Source organism: Macrotis lagotis, chromosome 8 (genome assembly GCF_037893015.1).
Source record: "Macrotis lagotis isolate mMagLag1 chromosome 8, bilby.v1.9.chrom.fasta, whole genome shotgun sequence".
NCBI classification, from domain to species: Eukaryota; Metazoa; Chordata; class Mammalia; order Peramelemorphia; family Peramelidae; genus Macrotis; species Macrotis lagotis.
In genome coordinates this window covers 150,695,540-150,719,953 of record NC_133665.1, presented here as the reverse complement: position 1 = coordinate 150,719,953, position 24,414 = coordinate 150,695,540, and the positions used below count along the sequence as shown (strand labels likewise).

The following is a 24,414-nucleotide window of genomic DNA, read 5'->3' as shown; positions in this document are numbered from 1 at the left end:
AAGAAACAAAGAAAAGAAATTTACACAATAATTTTATTGTATATTTGAAAGAAATCACAAGTTTCATGTACAATCTTCTTTTTTATTGTACTATGTTATAGAAATGCTTATTTTACTCCAGAAATTAAAAAGAAAATTTAAAAAGAATAAAAATGTTTTTTTGTAAATCTTTTCCATTGTTTTTCGGTAGTAGGCATTCACTTTTCATTCTTGAATTTTCCAGGGGGGAATCATAATGATAGCTAACTTTTAAGTTAAATATAGTGTTTTATATATTATCTAATTTGAGCCTCATAACAACCCTATTATTAACCCCAATTTTTTGTTGTTCGGTCATTTTAGTCACATCTGATCCTTTGTGACCCCATTTGGGGTTTTCTTGGTAAAATATGACAATGGTTTGCCATTTCCTTTTTTCCAGTGGATCTATTTTGTCAGAGGTTAAGTGACATGCCCAGAGTCATCCAGGGAGGAAATTATCTGGGGTCCACATGGGATCTCAGGTCTTCCTCATTACAGGTCCAGTACTCTATCCCATTTTATGGATGGTGAAACTGAGGCTGAGAGAGGTTCAAAGACTTGCCCTGGGTTGTACAGGGAGTAAGTGTTTAAATCAAGATTTAAACTCAGGGATTAACAGCTCCAAGTCTAACAAATATATTTTCTATATAAACTTAATTGTCCTACACCTCAAATTATAATATTAGGTTAAGAGAATTAAATATTCCATTTTGTCTTTTTATGTTATTCACCGATGTGCTGATGTTGCCATCAATCTCTACAGATATACTTTGCTTTAGGCCTTGAAACAAAACAAAGCAAAGCAAAGCTGTGTCCTCAAAAATCCTGTCTTACAAAAAAAACTAATGAAGGAGAAATCTTCACATCAAAGAAATTCGAAGACAAACCTTTTGTAATTACCTCTGGAGTAGTTAAAATAGGATTTAGTTTCTAAAAATCAATTTTAAGCAACTCTTCAGGAATATATTCAATCTTTCAAGCTAGGCACATCTATACAAAGGAAATCTTTTCGTTAAACATAAAGAAATTTCCCATCTGTGATCGAATAATCCTCCAAATGATGGACCATCAATTTAACCAAATGCAATATAATAGCATTTGGATTACTTTCAGTTCCTTGTAAAGAATATAAAATACTAATCAGTCCTATAGCTATGCACTTATATATAAGTATACTATTTATATAGAATTTTGTTAGATTTAAGTATAAATAGTATAAATGATAATATTTATATAGCATTTAAGTTGTAATTAAATTAAGTTGTAATTTAAGTATTTAAAAACACTTAAATATTGTTTCCTTTGTCCCCATAAAAGTCCTGGAAAGGTATGTTATTCACAATTACAGATGAAGAAATTGGGGCAGATAGGAGTTCAAATGACTCTCCAGGATCATATAGTAGCATCTGCCAGACTGTGGGCTCAGTGCTTTAATTCATCTTCCATCTTTGATTTTTAAAAAAGTTTAAAGGAAATCAGATTGGTCAGTTCCAAGAAAGTGGTAGTCATAGTTCTTACGCTCCAAAATATTTTTTTCATGATAAAGGGCAGAAAATATGTTTGTGCAAATAAGAGGCCCAAGGACAGAAAAGTAGGAGGTCAAGGATTTAAGATAAAGTTTAGAGTGAAGCTGCCAAGGTCATACAAAACTGAAAGAGCCATGCTTTGGAAAGGGAAAGCATCTAACTCAAGATACCATCCCTTTCCTTGTTAATATTCTGGGTTTGGAGGTCCCAAGGGACCATCATCTACCTACAGTGTCAATAGTAATTCCATTGACCTAGACTGTCCAAAGCCCAGAATTGAACCTAATTGAATTGAAATGAAATAAATTGAATAGAATTGAATTCCAAAGATTAGAGACAAAGGTTGCTTGACATTCTCCAGAAGGGGAGTAAAGTTTTCTTGACTAATATCTGATGTCCCCGGAATTTTCCTGGATGGAGACATGAGCAGGAGAGATCTTGTGAACTATTTCCATTTCAGAAAAATGTGCTAAGTGGAATAGGAGATTGAAAATATAAAAATCACAATTGTACAATCACAGAGAGATAGTGTTGAAAGTGGTCTTGGATTGAAGAAGAGGTGGGTTCAAATCCCCCATTACATCTCGCTAACCTATGACCTTAAATAGTTATTCTTTCCGAGTCTAACTTTTCTCTTCTAAAATAGGTATAGGATAAGGATATGTCATAACTCATTGTGAGTCCCAAATGAGATAATAAAATTTTGTAAACCATAAAATACATTATTATATGAATTATTATGTGCAATATTAATAATAATAATAGTAATTTATCATTAGTTTATACAAATTAGTATGACCAATAAACTTAATCCTAGAGAAGAGTACCTAAAATGTACAACCCTCCATTCTTTGTGGGGTGGGATGGGAGAGAATGTTATATTTCATTAATATCCATTTAAATAAATACAAAAATCATTTCAGAGAGGGGAGAGCACTAGCATTTGAAATACTAGTGCAACCACCATATATAATATGCAACCTACAGATCAAGAATTCTGAAAAGTTCAATAAAGATTCTCAGTAGGGGAATGTCAATGGAACATATCATCTCTTCAGAAAGAGATCAAGTTTTAGGACAAATATTCTCATCGTTCCCTGTTGTTGTTTGTTGTTTGTCCTTTGTTCTCAAAGAGGGCCATGGCATCAAGGATGTGATGCCCTGACATGAAAGAGAATTGGATTTAAGGAGGAGGGGGGTTGTTCCCTGCTATTATAACTCATCTGTGACAGCTGCCACCAAATGATTGGTGATGCTTAATTAAGATAAACCAAGAACAGCAGTTAGATTAATTTTGGTATAAAGACTCAAGAAAATTAAGAAACAATGAAACATCAAGTAAAATCTTTGCATTTTTCTGCACCAGTTTTAGAGGATTTAAGAGGACATTTCTTTATTTTACTTAGTGGAAAATTACTCATAGCACTTATGTGACCATATATAACAGCAGATTTGGTTATTTTCATTTGGACCTGAAATAAATAAATAAATCCCTAGTAAAAGTCAACCAGTGAGTCCTCACAAGCTGACTTAAGCATCCAGAGTCATAAATAAAATTATACTTTAGGGAATCAAATTTAGGGAAATGGGGGGGAGAGGCAGAGAATCTTCTTTGTGGAGAAAAAAAGACCAAATTACAAAAGTTAGAAATAAAATATATAATAAATAATTAAGTGTTCCTTTTTGTTCTCTTCATGGAACACCTCAAATACATAGAGAGTGAAACTGGTTAATATGTTTACTATCAAAATAAACCTCTTTTTTCACTTTAAACCATGATCTTATTGAATCAGATATTCTTAATTTTCTTGACTTTTTCTCAGAAAATTAATCTTTGTTGTTCCTAGTCTATCACTAATCCCTTGGTAGCAGCTATCACAAGTAAAAAATAATAACAGGGAAGAACTGGAACTGAAACTCAGTCTCTGAAGAAATGTCATCACTGTTACATTGGCAATCTCCAATTTATTACAACTCCATAATCTTTAAAGAAAGTCCAAAAATTCACTGTTTTATATTTCTGAATTTCAAGTGAGTCCTTAGGACTCATTGCATGTTCATGAAATTAGATGATTTCTTGCTCCTCAGATCAAAGCTAATGTGCAGCTCAATAGAATTTTCAGGGCTCCTAAGAGATCATCCCTCAAGGTAAGGGTGTATTGTACATTTTGCCATTGGGCTAGAGGCCAGATTCTGCACTGGGCTGTCTGAAAGTCCAACTTCTCCTAGGAAACAGAGGCAGGCAAGCTGATGCTTAAGGCAAAATTGCTGCTAGGATCATAGATTTAAAATTGCAATGGAATGTTTGAGGTACTCTAATCCAACCCCCTCATTTCAAAGCTAAGAAAATGGACCCAGAGAGTGTCTTCTTCAAAGGTTACATGGATAGCAAGTGGCAGAGCTATAATTTTGGACTCCAAAGTCATCGCTCTTTCTAGTAAACTGGACTGAAAGTAAGGAGACCTAGTTTTTAGACTAGTTCTGCCACTACTCATCTCACTTTGATATAAGGTATTCAATTTCTCTATGCCTTAAGTTTCCTTGGTGGAAAATAGAAAAGGGAGTAATGGTCTTTACCCTATTGGTTTAGTGAGCATTATTCTGAGCATAACATGAAATAACAAGCATGAAGTTTCATTCTAAGGTAAAAGTCCTAGGGAAAAAAATGTGAGGCCACTAGCTATGTGATCCTGGGAAAGTCATTTAACCCTATTTGCTTCAGTTTCCTCATCTCTAAAAATGAACTAGAAAAGGAAATGGCAAGTCACTCCACTATGCTTGCCAAGAAAACTCAAAATGAGGTCCCAAAGAGTAGGACATGACTAAAACAACTGAGCTTTCCCATTAGACTCTGAGCCCTTGAAGGGCAAAGACTGTTTTTGCTTTTCTTTGAAGCACCAGCGCTCCACCAGACTAATATCAGACACTTAAAAAATGTACAATGACTTATTAAAGAGTGATAAGGTTTGAATGCAAAATGGTATTTGCATTTTAAAAGATGATTCTTAAAATTCAAAACCCTAATTTGAAAGAAGCTTTTGCAATAAGAACAAGATTAAGCCACAGCATATTTCCTACCCCAAACCATGAGGAGAGTATTCTGGATTTGAATTTAGGAATAATGAAAAAGTAATGATTTCTTGAAATTTAATTTCCATTCACTACTGTGCCACAAACTAGATGAGTTCCCTTGGCCAAATCTTGGCGTTTCTTTGGATCTCCGAGTTGGGGTAAATGGTCTCTGATGCCTTTCTATTAGACCAGGGATCTGATCCCTGATTCTGATACTTACTAGATGGGTTTACCTTAGATCCTAAGATTCATTTTCCTCAATTGTATAATGGTGTTAATAATCATAGAATTACTCACTTTATAGGATTGTATGCATTTTAGAATCTCTAATTTCCTTCAAAGTTCAAAGCACTATTAGCACCAAGCTGTTGCAGTCATAAGATCTTTTCCTTAGTAAATCTTTTACTGTATAATAAGCTTCTTCTTTTTTTTAAGGTTTTTGCAAGGCAAAGGGGTTAAGTGACTTGCCCAAGGCCACGCAGCTAGGTAATTATTAAGTGTCTGAGACCGGATTTGAACCCAGGTACTCCTGACTCCAGGGCCAGTGCTCTACCCACTGCATCACCTAGCCACCCCTTGGAAGCAAGATTGTCTTAACTTTCTTCTTATCTTTACTGTTTAGTTCAATGCCAGTAAGCACTTAATAAATGCTCACCTACTGATGGGCTAACCTTATACCTTGTATTTCTTTGACATATACTTGGATGTAATTATATTTGAACTTATTATCTTCTCTATCATAATATAAGCACCTTGAGATCAATAATTGCTTCATTTTTGTCTTGTATCCCTAGCATCTGGCATGTTATAGGACATCAATAAATACTTGCTAATTCAATGACTGATGAACTATCAAAACATAAAAACGAATTACTATGATGTATTGGGAAAGGGCCAGAGCAGACATGAGCTCCATATTTCCTTTGTGACCTTGGGTAAATCTCTTATCCTTTCTGGTCTCAGAGTCCTTATCTGTATGAGGTTGTGACCACCAATTATCATTGGGCTTTTATTCTTATAAAGTTGAATCAATTTTTTTATAGGTAGTGCCTATTTCACTGTACTATGTTTCCACTATGAGAATGATTTCTGAGGACACTTCTACTCTGAAATCCATATGTCCTAGGACTGGTTTGGGACTGTTTTTTCCTGATCCTATATTCTAGGTCTGGTTTCAAACTGACATTTCCCAGTTTGGGCAATTCTCTTAAATTTTCTGGGCCTCAGTTTCCTCAAGTGTAAAATGAAGAGATCAGACCAGATCACTTCTAATATTCCTACAAGCTCTAAATCTATGATGCCATACCCATTTTCCCCTGGAAGTAGACCAATTTAGTTCATATTTATGTAACTTTAAGATTTCCAAAACTCTTTGCATCTGGGCATCCCATTTGATCCTTAGAATCTCCCTGGGAAATTAAAAAATGAAATTGTGATTATCCTTATTTTTCTTCTGAGGAAACTGAGGTCAGAAAGTGATTAAGTGACTTACATAAGATTAAATTGCTATAAAGCATCAATTAAGACAGAAACCTAAGCCCTCTTCTTCTAAATCCCCCATCCTTCCAGTGTATAACTCCTAAAGTCACCTACCACAAAGGAAGCACTGTCTGACAAATTAATGGAATTCCAAAGGTACATGCTGGCTAATCCATACTACAAGAGACCACCCTGTGGGGAGAAGACAAACAAGCAGACTAAGCTCAGCACTTTGCCAACCCAAATGACAGGATGTTCTTGTGATCAGAAAGAGTATATTGTTCCTGGAGTCCTTATATTTATTTCTTACCAGAATGCATTGAGTGTCCCAATTCTCCTTTCCCTTTTACCAAATCCAATCACACTCAATCTCTTTGAGTAAATAGTTAGATCCTTCAGACAGGCTGAGACTGTCAATTGCCATCAGAAAGGAAGTTAGATGGATAGAGAAAGAAAAAAAAGGATGGAGATGCAAACTTTAAAATCCACCCTCCAGTCTGATATAGATCTGCAAGGCTGTCCAACAAGTAAACAGTCCCTAGTGGCTGGCATATTTATGGACCCAAAAACAAGTGTAGGAATGTAAAACCATCCCTCAAAGGTTACATATTTCCAAGAAGTTGACATTGAGATCGAAAAGGGTAGTAAAACAATCCTGATAGACTGGTCAAATTTCCTATTAGGCCTTTGAGAATCCCTACTTTCAGAATTGTGTTTTATTCTCACCTTTGAAGAAGGAAAGTTGTTACAGATGGCCAGAATCAGAAGCAAAGACCATCCCCATAGGCCCTCTGAGGCTTCCATCCTCTAAGACCATGTTTATAGTAGGAGATCATAATACAGTGGAAAGCTATAGGGAAATGATTCAAAATTATAAGGAAAAAAAAAGTCCAGTGATAATTGATCTCACTCTTATACATCCTGCCTTTTCTGTTCCCTCTTTTGTTGTCTCTCCCACCCCCCCCCCCAAAGAAATGCAAGTTCCTTCAGGACAGAGACTATCTTTCTTTTGCTTATCTTCATATTCCATAGTGGTATTTAATAAGTGATCATTGCCTTGATTAATTCCCAACATTATAAATAAGTAGTTTTCAAAGGAAGAAATAAACACAAACTATTAACAGCCATATTTTAAATGCTTTAATGATTAATAATTAGTACAAATTAAGGCAACTCAGATTCCCCCTCACCCAAAAAGGAAAACAACAAATGTTGGAGGAGGAGTTGGATTTTCTAATGTGCTGGAGAATAAGCATATAAATCCATTATTGTCAGAGTTGTTAAAGGCCTAACCATCTGAAAAACAACTTAGATCTATACTCACAGAGATACTAAAGTGTGACTACCCTTTGACCCAGTGACATCACTACTTGGCCTTTGGGTCAGCTAAATGGTACGTACAGTGTATCAAGGGTCAGTCTGAAATCAGAAAGTCTCATCATCTTGAATTTAAATCAGACTTCAGATCTTACTGTGTTACCCTTGGCAAGTCACTTAACCCTCTTTACCTCAGTTTCCTCATCTGTAAAATAAGCTGGGCAAATTACTCCAGTATCTTTGCCAAGAAAAATCCCAAGTGGGTTCTGACAAAGACATGACTGAAACAACTGAACAATACTAGCAGGCCTTTATACCAAACCAAAAAAAAATGTGGGGAAAAAAACCCATGAGCATAAAAATATTGAAAGTAGTTCCTTTAATTGTGGTAAAAATGGGAAAATCAATTGGAAAATGATTCAACAAATTATGGTATAAGAAAGGAGTGGAATGCTATTGTACTATCTGCACAGGAGAATCAGAAAAATAACATATAATAGCAATATTGTAAAGACAAAAAGGTGTGAAAAACTTAAGAAGTTGGAGTGACATAGTGACCACCCATGATTCAGAAGAATTAAAAAGGAACCATGCTGACCAACTTTTCAGGGAGTATCAATGGACTGACTCGGGATCTAGAATGTGTGTATGTGTGTGTCTGTGTATGTATATGTGTCATTCCAAGGACATGTCTAAAATGATATCAAAATTTGGTTGCTCAGAGAAATTCATTAATATTATACATCAATTTTATTGTGGCATGCTTCTTGGGTTCTAGATAATGGGCAATGTTCTGATGCTCTCCCAGTCACCACTGGAGTGAAACAAGGATTTGTCCTTACTGCCATGCTTTTTAGCATGATGTTTTCAACCTTCAATGAGAATTAACACAGTATCAGGGTCAGCTACTACACAGATAGGAAATTTTTAAACTTTAAAAGGCTACTGGGGTGGCTAGGTGACACAGTGGATGGAGCACTGGCCCTGGAGTCAGGAGTACCTAAGTTCAAATCCAGTCTCAGACACTTGATAATTACCTAGCTGTGTGGCCTTGGGCAAGCTACTTAATCCATTGCCTTACAAAAACAAACAAACAAAAAAAAAACAAAAAACAAAACAATACAAAAACTTTAAAAGGCTACAAGCCAAGACTAAAGTGGAGGGAATGTTGAAATGTTGATATATGATTTTTTTTCTTTGCAGATGATTATGAAGCTGAGATATAATAAAGGATGGATCAATTCTCTGCTGTTTGTGCTAATTTTGACCTAACAGTTAACACCAAAACCCACAGAAACTCCATCAACCAATATCACACCATCTATATAAAGAACCATTGGCTATGGTAAATAGAGAAGTTTGGAAAACTGTGAATAAGTTCACTTACTTTGGCAGTATACTTTTCAGGGAGGTACACATTAATAAAGAGGTTGACATACACATTGCAAGAACTAGCTCAGTATTTGGGAGGCTCTGAAAGAAAATATCTTAAAGAAGAGGTACTGGGATGCCTACCAAACTGAAGGTCTACTAGGCTGTGGTGCTGACCTCATTTCACTGACCTCATTTCACTGGATTTCTTCCATTTTAATTGCCTTAGGAAGATTCTGAAATAAGATACCAGACTCTATGGTCCTTTCTTGAGCTAAACCGTTCAAATGTGAATTGACCACATTGTTCAATGCCAAATGTACACTTGTCAAAAATATTCAGTGGAGAACTCATAAGTCCAGCCTGCACTTGGTGGTCAGAAAAATTGATACAAGGAATCGGTCTTGTTTGACTACATATCTGTGGGGAAAAAAACCTACTTTTTTTCATTGTGGGGGCAGAAGTAAGAGGGAGAGAGAAAAATAGCTGACATGGATTGAAATCTGTTTCTGTGAAGCTTGCTTCCTGAGTGAACCTGGACATGTCACAACCTCTCTTATTTCTTCATCTTTACTGAAGAATTTGGACTACATTGTTTTTGGAATTCTTTTCAGCTCTGGGTCTATGTATGACTCTGTGACAATGTTCTGTGCTTCAAGGTTTCTAAATCAAAAGAGTACATAGACAAGCAAACTAACCAATGGTGCAAATTATTTGAATAGATAAACAATATAGAAGCTTATCAAATTAATTAGCAGAGCATACATTGCAGCTGTTTCTAAACAATCCTACTAAACATCCTTGGCACTGTAGCAGCTCATTGATCATTTACAACTCCCCACTGCTTGAAAGTCAGAGATTCCATCTTTTTCGTGGCCAAAAAGGCTGAGCTCAAGCTTAGAATAAGCTCCAGTCATTTGGACTTGTCCCTCTTCTTCTGAAACAACAAGAAATTGAGAGTGATATGGGACATCAGAAGCCATTTCTTCTTTTTATAAGTGAGGATATTGAAACATGGACAAGTTAAATGATTTGCCCAGGGTCACACAGCTAGTATCTGAGGCTGAATTCCACCTCAGTTTTTCATGATTCTAAGCCAAGCACACTATCCATAGTGTCTGCAAATCTAACCCCTACATGTTATAGATGAAGAAACTGAGTCCTAGATAGGGGAAGAAGACTACCCAGGGCGATTTATTGAAGAAATTGAGATTTAAATGTGAGATTTGAAACCAGATTAGGCAGTACATAAATATTTATTAGGCACCTACCAGGTGGCAAACACTATGCTATGTACTAGAAATACAAAGTCTGCTACTTTGAGCATTAGAGGTACATTGTCTTTTGCCAATTCCTATCCTGCAGAGCTAGCTCTTTGTACACTGTTCCATGCTGCCTTTCTTTAGTTTTTAATTGATTTATCCCACAAGTAGAGAATTTGAAGGAATATACAATTTCACAAGCTCCCTGAGACAAATTGGCCAACTGAATTAAAGAAATAATAAACTAAATAAGCTCATGGAATAATTGGCTATAAAGTCATATGATTATAGAACTTTCTAGTTTAAAAGTACCTCAGTTACCTCCTGGTTCACCTTCCCCCCGCAAAGAATCCCCTTTGAAGCATACCAAAGAGGTTATCTAGTCTCTGTTTAAAGATTTCCATTGAAAGAATCTAGCTTAGTCACTGAACAGTAAAATTCCACACTCTATATGTTCAAAAGCATAGTTAGTAAATCACAGAAACACAACATTCGGGATTAGAAGATTTAAAGCTGGAAGGAACTTTAATATTCATCTAGGTCTTAGAGGGGGAAGTGGTCTGCCAAATTTTATACAACTGGATAGTACCAGAACCAGATCTAGAAACCAGGTTTGTTTGTTTTTTTCTCTCCTCTCCAAGGCTCTTTCAAAGTCATGCATTTTTGGTTTTGGTTCTGATTTTTTTCCAAATCAGTCTCAATAAATGCAAATGATCACAGTGGCAAGGCAACATTCCAAGGCAAATAGGAAATACATAGAGCAAAAATAAATAAATGACATATGGATAAAATAATCATTTTATCCATGAGCAAAGAGATATAATGGATTGGCAAAGAGTGAATGAGTCGTAACCTCTAACCAAAGACCCACTCACTAGAGATTCAGAGTGTCTCCAAATGCTTGCCCCAGCTTCCTAGCCAGGACCAGAGATACTTCAATTTGACAAATCAATTCAGCAAACACTTCTTAAACCCCTACTATGTTCATAGTAGCTACTAAAAAATGCAGTTTGGACTCTCAAAGAATTAACATTCTTTTTTCTTGGGAGGAAATATGTAAGGAAGTAAATATGTATCTGTAAGTACCATATACAGTATGATGTGACAGAATCAAAGTAAAAGCAGACAAAATGCTAAAGTGGGGGGGGAAGGAAATACTTTCTTTGGGGGTCTCTGAAAGGGATACGTGAATAAGTTGGAACCTGAGCTAGGTTCCAGAATTCTGAAAGGTTGAAATAAGGAGAAAATATATCCAGTCATGAGGAAAAACTTATTCAAATGTTTGGAGGCAGGATATTGAATGTCAAATCCAAGATAAAGTTTGTTGTCTGGTTTGGCTGGTATATAAGGTATATGAAGGGGAGATGGGAAAGATAAGTTGAAATCAGACCTCAGAGGGTCCTAAGTACCAATGGAGAATCATGGATGGATTTCCCTTTTCTGTGATGTCAATTCTTTGGTTTGGCAAATAATCATAAGAAATTACAATAGATTCAAAGCTCACTGAAATTATTCATTTGAAAGATGATAAGTAGCTTAGCAAATTTTGTTTCCAATTTTTAAGTGTGCACATATGAGAGGTTTTTACAGGTGACACACTTCCATGTTTTCAGCAACTTAGAAAAGAATAAGAAGGATATGATTAATAGTATCAAACATTGCAGACAAGTCAAGAAGGATGAGAGTTAAGAAAAGACCACCAGATTTGACAATTAAGTACGCACGTTACCTTTGAAGAGAGCAGTTGTATTTGAATAAGGAATAAGGTTAAAAAGGCTAAGTACATGGGATCCTGGAAGGGTGGTAGTATCTGGAACAGAAATTAGGATTTTGAAAGTGGGGTGACCTTTGGGAAGAAGATAACATGATGAAATCTACAGGAGGAAATGCTTCCTATCCGGGGCAACTAGGTGGCGCAGTGGATAGAGCACCAGCCCTGGAGTCAGGAGTACCTGAGTTCAAATCCAGCCTCAGACACTTAATAATTACCTAGCTGTGTGGCCTTGGGCAAGCCACTTAACCCCATTGCCTTGCAAAAAAAAAAAAAAAAGAAAGAAATGCTTCCTATCCAAGCACATTCATCCTCAAAAGTTCATTTTGACCTACTCAAAATGAAAAGAAGGCATTGGGTGGGGTTCCAACCTTCTCTGAAGTATAGAGCTTATCCCTCACGGTGCCTGCCACCTATATGAAGTAGTCTGCATGCCAGAGTGTGGTACACTGGAGAAGGGAAGAGAATTGTGCCTCAACAGCAGCTGATACAGTAAGTTTAACCACTGAGATAGTTCAATACCTTGTGCAGAAGAGGAAACATTGGGAACTTCCAGCAGGAAGGAATGTTGGGGAATGTTGCTTCTTAATGTTTGAGAGGAGTGGTTTAATTGGGTTGGAGATAAGCCCTGTGGTTTGGTATCACCATGGAGGTGAGATGAATCTATCTTACACTTTCCAGTTCATTGTCATGGATCCCTTTAAATCCTTTCAAGGTCTACTAGGAAGCCACCATCCTCACTTTGAAGACCATTGGTTAAGACTGTAGGTGATATTTTTAGAAGGAAAGATAGGAAGAAAACAAACAATTATATATCACTTATGTGTCAGACTTCTCCAAATGTTAACTTATTTGATCCTCACAACTAGGAGAAAAACATTATTATTATCCCCATTTTACATTTAAAGAAACTGAATCAAACAGAAGTTAAATGACATGCCCAGGGTCACACAACTAATTTCTGAAATTGGATTTGAACTCTGGACTTCCTTATTCTAGGCCTATTGGTCTAATCCAATGTATTACCTGGTTCCAGGTTTTATTATCATCCTCACTTGAAGAATGATGAAATTGTAACAAAGAGAGAGGTTGAATAACTTGCCCAGAGTCATACAGCTATTATTTAACCAAGACCAAATTTGAACTCAGGTCTTCTTAAACTCTTAAGTTCAGCACTCTATCCACTATATTAGCCTGATGCTTCAACTATCCCTCCATTTTATACAAGAGAAAGATTGAGGCCCACAAAGGTGAAGAATGACTTGTCCCAGTTCATATGGCTAGCAAATACTGTAGTCGGGATTAAAAATTCAAACTATCTGATTATACAAACAATAGATTTCTACCTAGACCATGCTAGATCTGAGATGGTTCTATTAATGGACAAAATGTTCATTCGCAACTTTGTTAAGTATTCCTTTTTTTTTGGTTTTTGCAAGGCAATGGGGTTATGTGACTTGCCCAAGGTCACACAGCTAGGTAATTATTAAGTGTCCGAGGCCACATTTGAACTCGGGGACTCCTGACTCCAGGGCCAGTGCTCTATCTACTGTGCCACCTAACTGCCCCAAGTGTTCCTTTTTAAAAGGTAAATCAGACTTGAAAAATATTTCTTATTATTGACATTTAGCCAGTATATCAAAAAGGTTTCACTATCTATAGTCTTCTTGCAAGTTTACCTGGTGTCTCATACACACAGGCAATAAAATAAAGTCCACTCTTTTTCCTGCTGGAACATAGCCCATTACTGATCCTGCGGACTACTGACTATTCCCAGGGTTACAATAAATCAGTGACCAGTATCAAAAAAGATAGCAGTCACAGGCATAAGAGCCATTTCAGCCTCTAGGGTACCTTCCCACTAAAGATTGCACTTAGACATGACTGTCCTGTGGTTATAGAGAACCCACAACAAGAATGGGACTTGAATAAGACATGATTTGAGAGTATAAAACAAAATCTTTTTTTTCCCTTTTGTGCTGCAGTTGGAATTGAAAAGTGACCAGGAGACAAGTGTTGGCATTTCTGAGCTTCCCTCTACTTGCTGAGAAAAATAATGATCTGTTGATCACTGATTGTCATTCAAACTGTGTGCCCACAAAGCAGGCAGCTGTCTCCTCATTGGACTCCCTTCCTCAATATGTTCTGGTTGTCTCATGCCCACACACACACACACACACACACACACACACACACACACACACACCACAGAAATTACACTTCTTGTGACTCTTTCCTAACCACATCAGTCATCATTCACTGGCAGTAATCATCAAAATATGCCAGCATTTGCCCATGATGATGATTGTAAAGGTCTCCAAATAATGACTGTTTTCTCCGCTGCTCAAGAGGATTTGCTTTTTAAAAATGATTTCATGACATTTGAGTTCCTGATCAACGATATAAATTAGCCACTCTCAATTAGGTAAGGATGAAAGTTCAACTTTCCATAATTAAAGCAATAATATGTTTCACCTCTAGGCTAGGATAAATCCTAAGGATCAGTGATTCTTACAGTTCTGAAGGAAAGATTAAGTATTCTAGAGGAAAGTTGTCCTGTAGACTTCCTAAAGTACAGATTCATCCAAATTTGTGTGATTTGATTTCTGAATAGATTGATCAGCCAGTAGATATTTACTAGGTATCTTCTCTGCGCCTGGCACTGTCTTTGACACTTGGAATACAAGCACCAAAACAGAAACAATTGCCATTCTTAAGGAACTTGTATTTCAGTAAGGTAGGCAACATGTTCATACAAATCAAATAGCTATAAAGTTAATAAATTAAAGTGCATACAAAGTGCAAGGGATTTTGAGAGAATATACTAATTAGGAACCTGAGACATTGAAATAAAGATGGAAGTTTGAAAAATGAATGGCTTAGGATAAAAGTTAATGAGTTTTGGGATGCTGCATTTTAAATATCTACACCGTATCCAATTTGATATGTAGGGTTAAAACTCAGAAAAGAGATTGGAGCCAGCTATAGAGAACTGGGAATCAGCTGTATGCAGATGACTGTTAAACCTATGGGTGGCAAAGAGGTTATCAAAAAGAGAAAAATGAAAAGGGAACTTAAATCAGAACCCTGGAGAGCACCTATAATTAGGGATCCTTTATATGAATGATGATGAGATGGTTAGAGGAAAAGAGGCGATTGGCAATAGACTTCATCAATATTATTATGTTGATTTTCCCATCTGTGATCAATCAAACAATTATCAATGTATCTGTGGTGGAAGTGAAGCCAAGATGGTGGCATGAGGACAAGCTTTCACAGGAGCTTTCTTCTAAAATATTTCAAAAGCCTTAAAATTATGACTCTAACTAAATTTTCAAGAGGCAGAACCCACAGAAAGACCCAGTGAGGCAAATCTCCAACCCAAGGGAAGGTTCCTTTCCATGGAGTTGGAGTGGGCAGTAGTGCAGCTGGGACAGAAGGTGGGAACAAAGGAGCTCCAGTCTTCTGGGAACAGCCTGCAGGGGTGCCTGGGTTCCTGGGGGCTTTGGCTTGTGGCAGTAGAAACAATTTGCAGACATGTCAACCCAGGGAACACCAAGAACAACTTGGAAGATTAATGGGGAAACTTCTGTCACAGTAAGTGCAGAGCCCAGACCAGCATAGCCCTCAAGCACAAATCCTGGGAACAGAAGCAGGCCCATGGAGCTACCCAGCAGAGAGCCTCCAGGCAGCTGCTTCCAGAAATCTCAGTCCAAGGAAGGTAAGGGTAGTGGGAAACTGTGGAGGTCTTTCCTCTGGCCCTGGGACAGGACTCTGGTGCTTTGTCCATTTTCAGACCCTGGTTGCAGCCTGGAGCCCCCGATTTCCATAGAGCAGGGACCCTCCTCACAGCTCCAGGCAAAGGGGTGTGCTTGTGGTCATCCACAGACTAGAGCACAGGCCAGGAGAACAATAAGAGCTTCTTATAAGACCGTGAAGCAACTGAGGCCCTTCCAGTGGTGCCCCAATAACAACTCAAAAGCTCCAGAAGTCCCTCAAAACCAGTGCACAGACTGGAGAAATGAGTAAACAGAAAAATAGGAAATTGGTCATAGACAATTACTTTGGTCCCCTGGAATATCAAAACACACACTCAGAAGATGGAAAAGTCCAAACTTCTGCATCCAAGGCCTCCAAGAAAAATAGAAATTGGGCTCAAGCTATGGTAGAACTCAAAAAAGATTTTGAAAATCAAGTAAGAGAGTTAGAGGAAAAATTGAGACGATAAATGAGATGCAGGAAAAACATGAAAACCAAGTCAACAGCTTTAGTCAAAGAGATACAAAAAAAAAGTCAAAGAAAACAACATGTTAAAAATCATTTTAGGTCAAATGGAAAAAGAAGTCCAAAAAGTTAATGAGGAAAAGAATACCTCAAAAAGCAGAATTGGCAGATAGAAAAGGAGATAAGAAAGCTGTCTGAAAAGAATCACTCCTTCAAATGTAGAATGGAGCTAAAGGAAGCTAATGAATTTGTGAGGAATCAAGAAACAATAAAACAATACCAAAAGAATGAAAAACTAGAAGAAAACATGAAATATTTCATTGAAAAAGAAACTGCTTTGGAAAACAGATCCAGAAGAGACAATCTAAAAATTATCAGGCGGGCGGAGCCAAGATGGCAACAAGAGGGGATCGAGTCTTAGGAGCTCTCTGAAAAAATTCATCAGCTAAGGACTCTAACTGAACTTCCGAGAGACAGAACCCATAAAGGGACCCAGTGAGGCAGTTCTCCTACTCAAGGTAACTGGGAAAAGAGCAGAAAGGCTCTGCTCCCCAGGCCGGAGGGGCGGCCCGCCAGAGGGGTGGCCCACCAGAGCCAAAGAACCTCAGCCTCCCAGAGGCAGCCCTAGGGCGCTGGGGGTCTCAGCTCACAGCAGTGGGGGAATCTCCTGAGCTGCACCCCGAGGAGCACCGGGCACAAAGTGGGGGACCAGCGGGGGACCTCTGCCAGAGAGAGCATGTGGAGCCCAGCCCTCAGGGCATACAGCAAGCAACATCTTCTTTCCCCAGCCCTGATCCAGGAAACAGAAGGAGGCGGAGCCCATAAGCAGGAGCCCCCAGGGCATGAGCCCATTGAGCTGAAGGAGGGGAGTGAAGAGAGACTGCCTAGTTCTGTCCTCTGCCCCTGAAACAGGACTCTGGGGCTCTGACCACATTCAGATCCTGACCACAGTCTAGGCCCCCCCATAGAACAGCAGCCCCCCCACACATCAGCCCCTTGGCAGAGGGGGGCGCTTATGGTCATTCACAGACCAGGAGGGAGGACAGAGCCGCACACACTGAGACCCTTGTGGGAGTGTCCCAAAAGCTCAAGAAACACCAAAACCAGGTCCAGGCTGGGAAAATGAGCAAGCAGAGAAACAAAAACAAGACTATTGAGAAATAGCCCAAGAAGGACCAAAATACTCAGTCTGAAGATGAGGAGGCACAAGCTCCTGCATCTAAAGACTCCAAGAAAAACAGAAATTGGGCTCAGGCTATGATAGAGCTCAAAAAAGACTTTGAAAATCAAATGAGGGAGTTGGAAGAAAAACTGGGAAAAGAAAGGAGAGAGATGCAGGAAAAACATGAAAATGAAGTCAGCAGCCTAGTCAAGGAAATCCAAAAAATTGCTGAAGAAAATAGCATGCTAAAAACCAGCTTAGGTCAAATGGATAGAACAGTTCGGGAAGTTATTGGGGAGAAGAATGCTTTGAAAAGCAAAATTGGCCAGATGGAAAAAGAGATAGGACGACTCTCTGAGGAGAACAAATCCTTCAGACAAAGAATGGAATTCAGGGAGATTGATGAATTTACCAGAAATCAGGAATCAATACTTCAAAACCAAAAAAATGAAAAATTGGAAGAGAGTGTGAAATATCTCATTGGAAAAACAACTGATATGGAAAACAGACTTAGGAAAGATAATTTAAAAATTATTGGAATACCTGAAGGTCATGATCAGGAAAAGAGCCTTGACATCATTTTCAAAGAATTACTACAGGAAAATTGCCCTGATATTCTAGAAGCAGAGGGCAAAATAGAAATGGAGAGAATCCACCGATCCCAATGAGAAAGAGATCCCAAAAAAACAACCCCTAGGAATATTATAGCCAAGTTCCAGAACTCCCAAGTCAAAGAGAAAATATTACAAGCAGCCAGAAGGACACAGTTCAAATATCGTGGAGCTGCAGTCAGGATCACACAGGACTTAGCAGCAGCAATTGTGGAAGCTCGTAGGGCTTGGAATACAATATACTGGAAGGCAAGAAAGCTTAGAATGCAGCCAAGAATGAACTACCCAGCCAGGCTGAATGTCCTCTTCCAGGGAAAAAGATGGACTTTCAATGAACCAGGGGAATTTCAAAGGTTCTTTTTGGAATGGCCAGAGCTGAACAGAAGGTTTGATCTTCAGATGTGGGACTCAGGTGAAGCATGGAGATTGGAGGAGAGGGGAGAAATATGAGGGACTTAATGAGGATGAACTGCATGTATTCCTGCATAGAAAAATGACACTGATGATACTCATATAAACCTTCTCAGTTAGTAGGGCAGGTGGAGAGAGCTTTTGTAGTTGAAGCACAGGAGAGGGCTGAATTCGAAGATGAAATGTGGTGTGGAAGTGGAGTCAATGGAGAGGGGGGGAAATGGGATGGGAGAGGGAGGGGGGGGAGAGGGGGAATAGTCCAAGATATTTCACATAATATTTTTTTTTATTACAATGAGCTATTGCAATGATATGGAAGGGGGGAGGCAAGGGGGAATGAGGGAAACTTTGCTCTCATCAGAGATGGCTAGGAGAGGAAACAGCAAATATACTCAATGAGGTATAGACATCTGGAGTAAGAAGGAGGGGGAGCAGGGGGAAGGGGTGGGGATGTGAATAAAGGAGGAGAGGATGGACCATGGGGGAACAGTGGTCAGATATAACACATTTTCTTTCTTACTTCTTGCAAGGGGCTGGGAATGGAAGGCCTGCCCAAGACCACAGGGCCAGGTGGATTCTGGGCCTAAGGGGTGTTATGGGGGCTCGGGGCTTCTTGGCCCCAGGACCAGGGATCTGTCTGCTGCGCCACTCAGCGACCCTACAGCAGAGTTATAGTGAAAGGAGAGAGAAAATAGAGTACATGGTAGTGGAGAAATAAGAAAGGAGGGAGTTGCGATCAGCAATGGCAACGTTGGAAAAATATGGAAATAACTTTTGTGATGGACTTATCATAAAGAATGAGATCCACCCGTGACAGAGTTGTTGGTGTTGGAACAAAGACTCAAGCACATTTTTTGTTATGATTATTTGGGGGAGGGTGCAGGGCAAGTGGGGCTGGATGGCCTGCCTGGCGCCACAAAGCAGGGTGATCTTTGGGTGTCTGGAGCCGGATTTGGACCCAGGTGCTCCTGGCTCAAGGGCCAATGCTCTGTCTGCCACCCAGCCACCCCTACTATTATTATTGCTATTTTATTTTATTTTGGGTCTTTTTTTCTTTCTTTTTTTTTTTTTTTTTGGTTTTTGCAAGGCAGTGGGGATCGGGTGGCTTGCATGTCACACGGCTGGGTGATTGTTGGGTTTACAAGGCTGGATGTGGACTCGGGTGCTCGTGGCTCCAGGGCTGGTGCTTCTTCTATTGCGCCACCTGGCCATACCTACAATTATTATTATTTTTTTTTATTTTAATTTTTTTCTCTCCCCTTTCTTTTTTTCACCCAAACAAGTCTATCTATATTCATGGGGGGAGGGGTATTTTGTTTACTTGTAAACAAGAATATTTTATTAATGTAAAAAAAAAACATTTGTACAAAATGAGAATAAAAAATAAATTTAAAATTAAAAAAAAATTAAAGAGATGCAAATTAGAACAAAAAAAGAATAAAACAATTTTAACCTTTGTTCTCATTAAAAAAAAATTATCAGGCCACCTAAAAGTCATGATCAGGAAAAGAGTCTTGACTTCATTTTTAAAGAATTTCTACAGGAAAATTGCCCTTATATCCTAGAAGCAGAGGGCAAAATAGAAAGTGAGATAATCCACCAATCTCCTCCTGAAAGAGATTTTTTAAAAAAACCCAGGAATGTTACAGCCAAGTTCCAAAACTCCCAAGTCAAAGAGAAAATATTACAAGCAGCCAGAATGAAACAATTTAAATATCATGGAGCTACAGTTAGAATTACACAGGACTTAGCAGCATCCACATTAAGGGGTCATAGGGCTTGGAATATAATATTCCAGAAGGCAAAAGAGCTTGAAATGCAACTGAGAATCAACTGCCCAACAAAACTCAACATCCTCTTCCAGAAGAAAAGATGGACTTTCAATTGAAACAGGAATTTCAAATGTTCCTGTTGAAATGACCAGAGCTTCAGGTGGACAAGAAGGGTAAATTATGAGGGACTGAATGATGATGAACTGCATGTATTCCTGCATGGGAAGATGATACTGATAATACTAATATAAACCTTCTCATTTATTAGAGCAGTTAGAAGGAGCATATATAGATGAGGCACAGGAGAGAGTTGAAATTGAAGGTATAATATATTGTAAAGATGGAGTCAATGGGTGAAAAGGGAATGCACTGGGAGAAAGGAAAAGGAGAAGTAGAATGGATTAAGATACTTTATAGAAAAGAGTCAAGAAAAATCTTTTGCAATGAAGTGGAAGGGGGGAAGGTGAGGGGCAGTGAGGGAGCCTTTACTCTCATTGGAAATGACTCAGAGAGGAAACAACAAACATAATTAATAGGGTATAGAAATCTTTTACCCAAGAGGAAAAAGGAGAGGAAAGGGATGGGAGAAATAAAACAGGGGGAGGGAAAGGGGTGTAGGTGGGAGAGGGTAGTCAAATACAACACATTTTTTTTTTATTTTGCAAGGTGGTGGGGTTGGGTGGCCTACCCAGGACCACGAAATTGGGTGGTTGCTGTGTATCTGGGGTGGAATGTGGGCTCAGGCCCTCCTGGCCCCAGGGCTGGTATTCTGTCCATTGTACCACTTGGCTGCCCCATAGCACACTTTTGAAAAGGGACAGAGTGAAAGGAGAGAGAAAATAGAATAAATGGGAGGGGGGAGGAATGGATGAAGGGAAATATAATCAGCAACAGCAACTGTGGAAAAATATGGAAGTAACTTCTCAAATGGACTTATGATAAAGAATATAATCCATCCCACAGACAGAGCTGATGGTATTTCAGCACAGACTGAAGGACATTTTTTTTTCTTTCTTTCACTTTATTTCTTGTGAGTTTTTTTTTTATTTTGGCAGGGGGAGGGGGAATTATATCTACTCTTACATCAAGACTATTTTAGTAATGTGTAAATAAATAAAAATGCAAATTAAAAAAGGATCTACTGTGTACCAAGGACTGTACTTTATATCAAATATTGTACATATAAAAACAAAGAATGAAATCATTCTCCTTTGCAATATGCTTACATTCTAATGGGGGAGACAAAAATGATGATTATCTAAATAGAAGCATCATAAATATAGAGTGAATAAATTCAAATATACACAAATTAGATAAATACCGGGTAATTGGGGAGGGAGCACATTGGCAATTGTTGGATCAGGAAAGGCTTCATACAAAAGATGTTATTTGAGCTGAGTCTTGAAGGAAGAGAAGGACTTTAAGAGGATTGTATACTCTGCATCAGAACTGGTAAATATGAATTTACCAAGTCTCAAGGGAGAACAGGAGTCAAGTCAGCTGAACAGAGTCAATAGCCAGAAGTGATGAAGGCAGGTTGCATTAAATCAAAAGCATTGGGTTCTTTTTGTGAGGACCTCTAAACACCAGACTCAGGGTAAGGAACTCTGGACTTTTGTCACACATATTAGAATCAAACAAGAGACCCTGGAGTCCTGGTCAAAGAACGTGGAGCAAGACAAGACTAACCCTCAAAATAGGAGCTTCTCTGGGTCAGAGACAAATGACCCAGGGAATTTTCCAGCAAAGTCAAATCAGTTCCTCAGAAAGGACTGTGAGAATGGACTTGTGATTTTATTTTATAGAGGACTTGAGAGCAAAGGAACTCTGCTATCAAGGCAAATTGTGGATATCCTGGGTAGGACTGAGAGGTTAGATGAATTACAGTGGTCATACAGCTTACACGAGAAGGGAGAGAACAGAGGGAGTTTGGTCAGCAAGAGAGCCAGAAGAAGGACTGAAGGATAAAGATCTGCCCCTCTACCCCTCTACCTAAGAGTTGCAGCTCATTAGGTACCAAATGTTTAGTGACTGTCACTATTAATTGGGAAGTGTTAATTCTTTAAGAAGGTACCAATAAATCTTGTTCAGGCATCAGTGACTTCTTAAATTATGCACTTTTGAGGCCCTTGCAATCAAAGCTCTATCCATTTGAATTCAAGGCACTACACTGAACCAGTATGGAATAATGCCTCCTCTGCCTAGCACAATTCTGCCCTACCTTCAAGGTTCAACTCAAAAAACCACACAATCCATGATCCTTTCCCTGATTATCATAATTGAAAATATAGTACAGTCCTGAGGCCCCAGTTTCCCTGGAACCTCAGTTTTCTCAACTGTAAAGTGAGATGACCTTGACTAGATGACCTCTCTGGTCCCCAACAGTTCTAGAACTCTGAAAAGACTTTTTATTTACTGAACTCACAGAATGCTTTAGAGAGATCTCTCAATATTTCAATATCTAATTTAGAGAGAGCTTTAAAGTTTAAAAATACTTTCCAGGTATTATCTAATTCACTCTCAGAGCAACTCTATGAAATGGATGACACTATTAACCCCATTTTACAAATGAAGACTCTTATGTGGAGAATTTGCAATGACTTCTCTAGGTCACACATAGGGGTGTATTGGAACCAGGTCATAGTAACTCACGCCCCTTACTGATCAGTTTTCAGTGTGAGCATTTATGCCTCAGGAACGGGCAAATACTAGAAATCAGAGCTTAATTTGTTGTTTTACTGATGGTCTAGATTTAAGAAAGAGATGGGGCAAACATTAATGCAAATTAAATTTTAAAATGTGCTCTGTGTACATTATTGTTGGTTTTTTCAGATTTAGTTGTTAAAAATCCAACTTTGCTTCCCACCTAGCACTCAATTTTCTCACCTGTGACTCTAAGAAGCTGTACCCCAGGCATCAGTCACAAAAACCATCTTGGCAGACCAGCTAAATGAGGTTAAGGATAGCAGATAGGCCTCAGAACTGTCAGTGAGTTAGGGAATGTTTACCTTGAGTATGTGAAGACTTTCCCCAGCAGAAAAAGGAGGATGAGAACAATTTGCTCCAACAGCTGAATTGGCATTGTGAAGTGCTTAGGGCTTGGTAAGACATCAAAGACACTAAAGTTATCTACTGCATTCCAGGCCATTGTCAGTCATCTTGACTTGTCTTGCAACTGAGATTTGCTGACTCTGGAAGAGAGAGTGAGGCTGGTGACTGTACAACTATATCTCTTTTAAATCCCATTCATGCACCAGTCAAAACATCACCCCATAATTGATCCTCTTAGAAAACAAAGAACAAATAGCAGCAACAGCACACCCTTGGTTACACAGCCAGTAAGAGTCAGGGGCAGGATTGGAACTCAGGTCTTCCTAGCTCTAGGTTAAAAACTATGCACTAACATTGGCAAGATGATTAAAGGTAATTTATCTTAGAAAGAGCAAAGAACTGAGAATCAGGTAAAAGTTGTATTCTGCTTCAATCTTTGACATTCTATTCATTTGGCCTTGGGAAAAAACAATTACCCAGTTACTCAGCTTCCTTATCTTTAAGATAGGGATAATATCTATTGTTCCTGCCTCCTGAATTTGTGAAGAATACATGAAAATGTAAAACCTTACAGCTAATTTTAATTCCTTTTTTGGCCCTCATTTTCATTGAAAGCCCCAGTTTGAAACCCAGGCTTCATTGAAGTCTGGAAGTAACCCTCCATTCTCTAAAATTCCAGGCCAAGACCTGGAAGACTAAAAGCCTAGATTATTTTCCCACAGCAGAATGAGCCCTGACTCTGGAATTAGAGGATGGGTTCTAATGTTATCCCTCATGCTCACTCCCTACCTGTCTTAGAGTAAGTCATCTACCTCCTATACATCAGTTCACTCCTCTGAAGAATTAGTACAGGGAAGGGCAACTTTCCCAAATACCAATGATGAAGTATGCTACTCACCTGACAGAGAGGTAACAGACTCACACAGCATAAGACCTACATTTTTTTACTTGATTATTCAAATTTGTTAAAATAGTTCTGATTTTTTTTATTTTCAGGGAATGTAGTAGTATGGAAAAATAAGCTTTTAATTGAAAAAATGTTTAATAAAGGAGTGGGACTAGATGATCTCTATGATTGCTTTTTGCTCTGGTGATGAAATGTATGTCTGTCTTCTGAGGAACAGCTTAGCTAAGAACACAAAGGCTTATCACAATAAAGGTAAATGTATTCTTTTTAATCCAAAGACATTTATGAAGTCCACTAACAAAAGAATAAAAGAGTTATATTTGGCATTGGTGGTGGTGAGTACCTATGAGAGAAAGATTAGGGTTCCTTGAATATTTGCAGTAAGAATGACATCCATCACACCAACTATACATTGCAAAAATTTTCTTTTATTACATACTTTATTAAACTGCAAGCT

General features: G+C 38.4%; 1 long non-coding RNA gene across 1 annotated transcript in view; it reads right to left on the bottom strand.

The window, feature by feature from the left end:
- The window catches only part of LOC141494998 (uncharacterized), a 41,344-nt gene extending 18,128 nt beyond the window's left edge, over positions 1-23,216 (bottom strand). Inside the window, exon 1 of the long non-coding RNA XR_012470619.1 lies at positions 23,008-23,216. This is a non-coding gene — a long non-coding RNA (uncharacterized LOC141494998). The remainder of the gene's footprint in view (positions 1-23,007) is intronic.
- Positions 23,217-24,414: the final 1,198 nt, after the last annotated feature.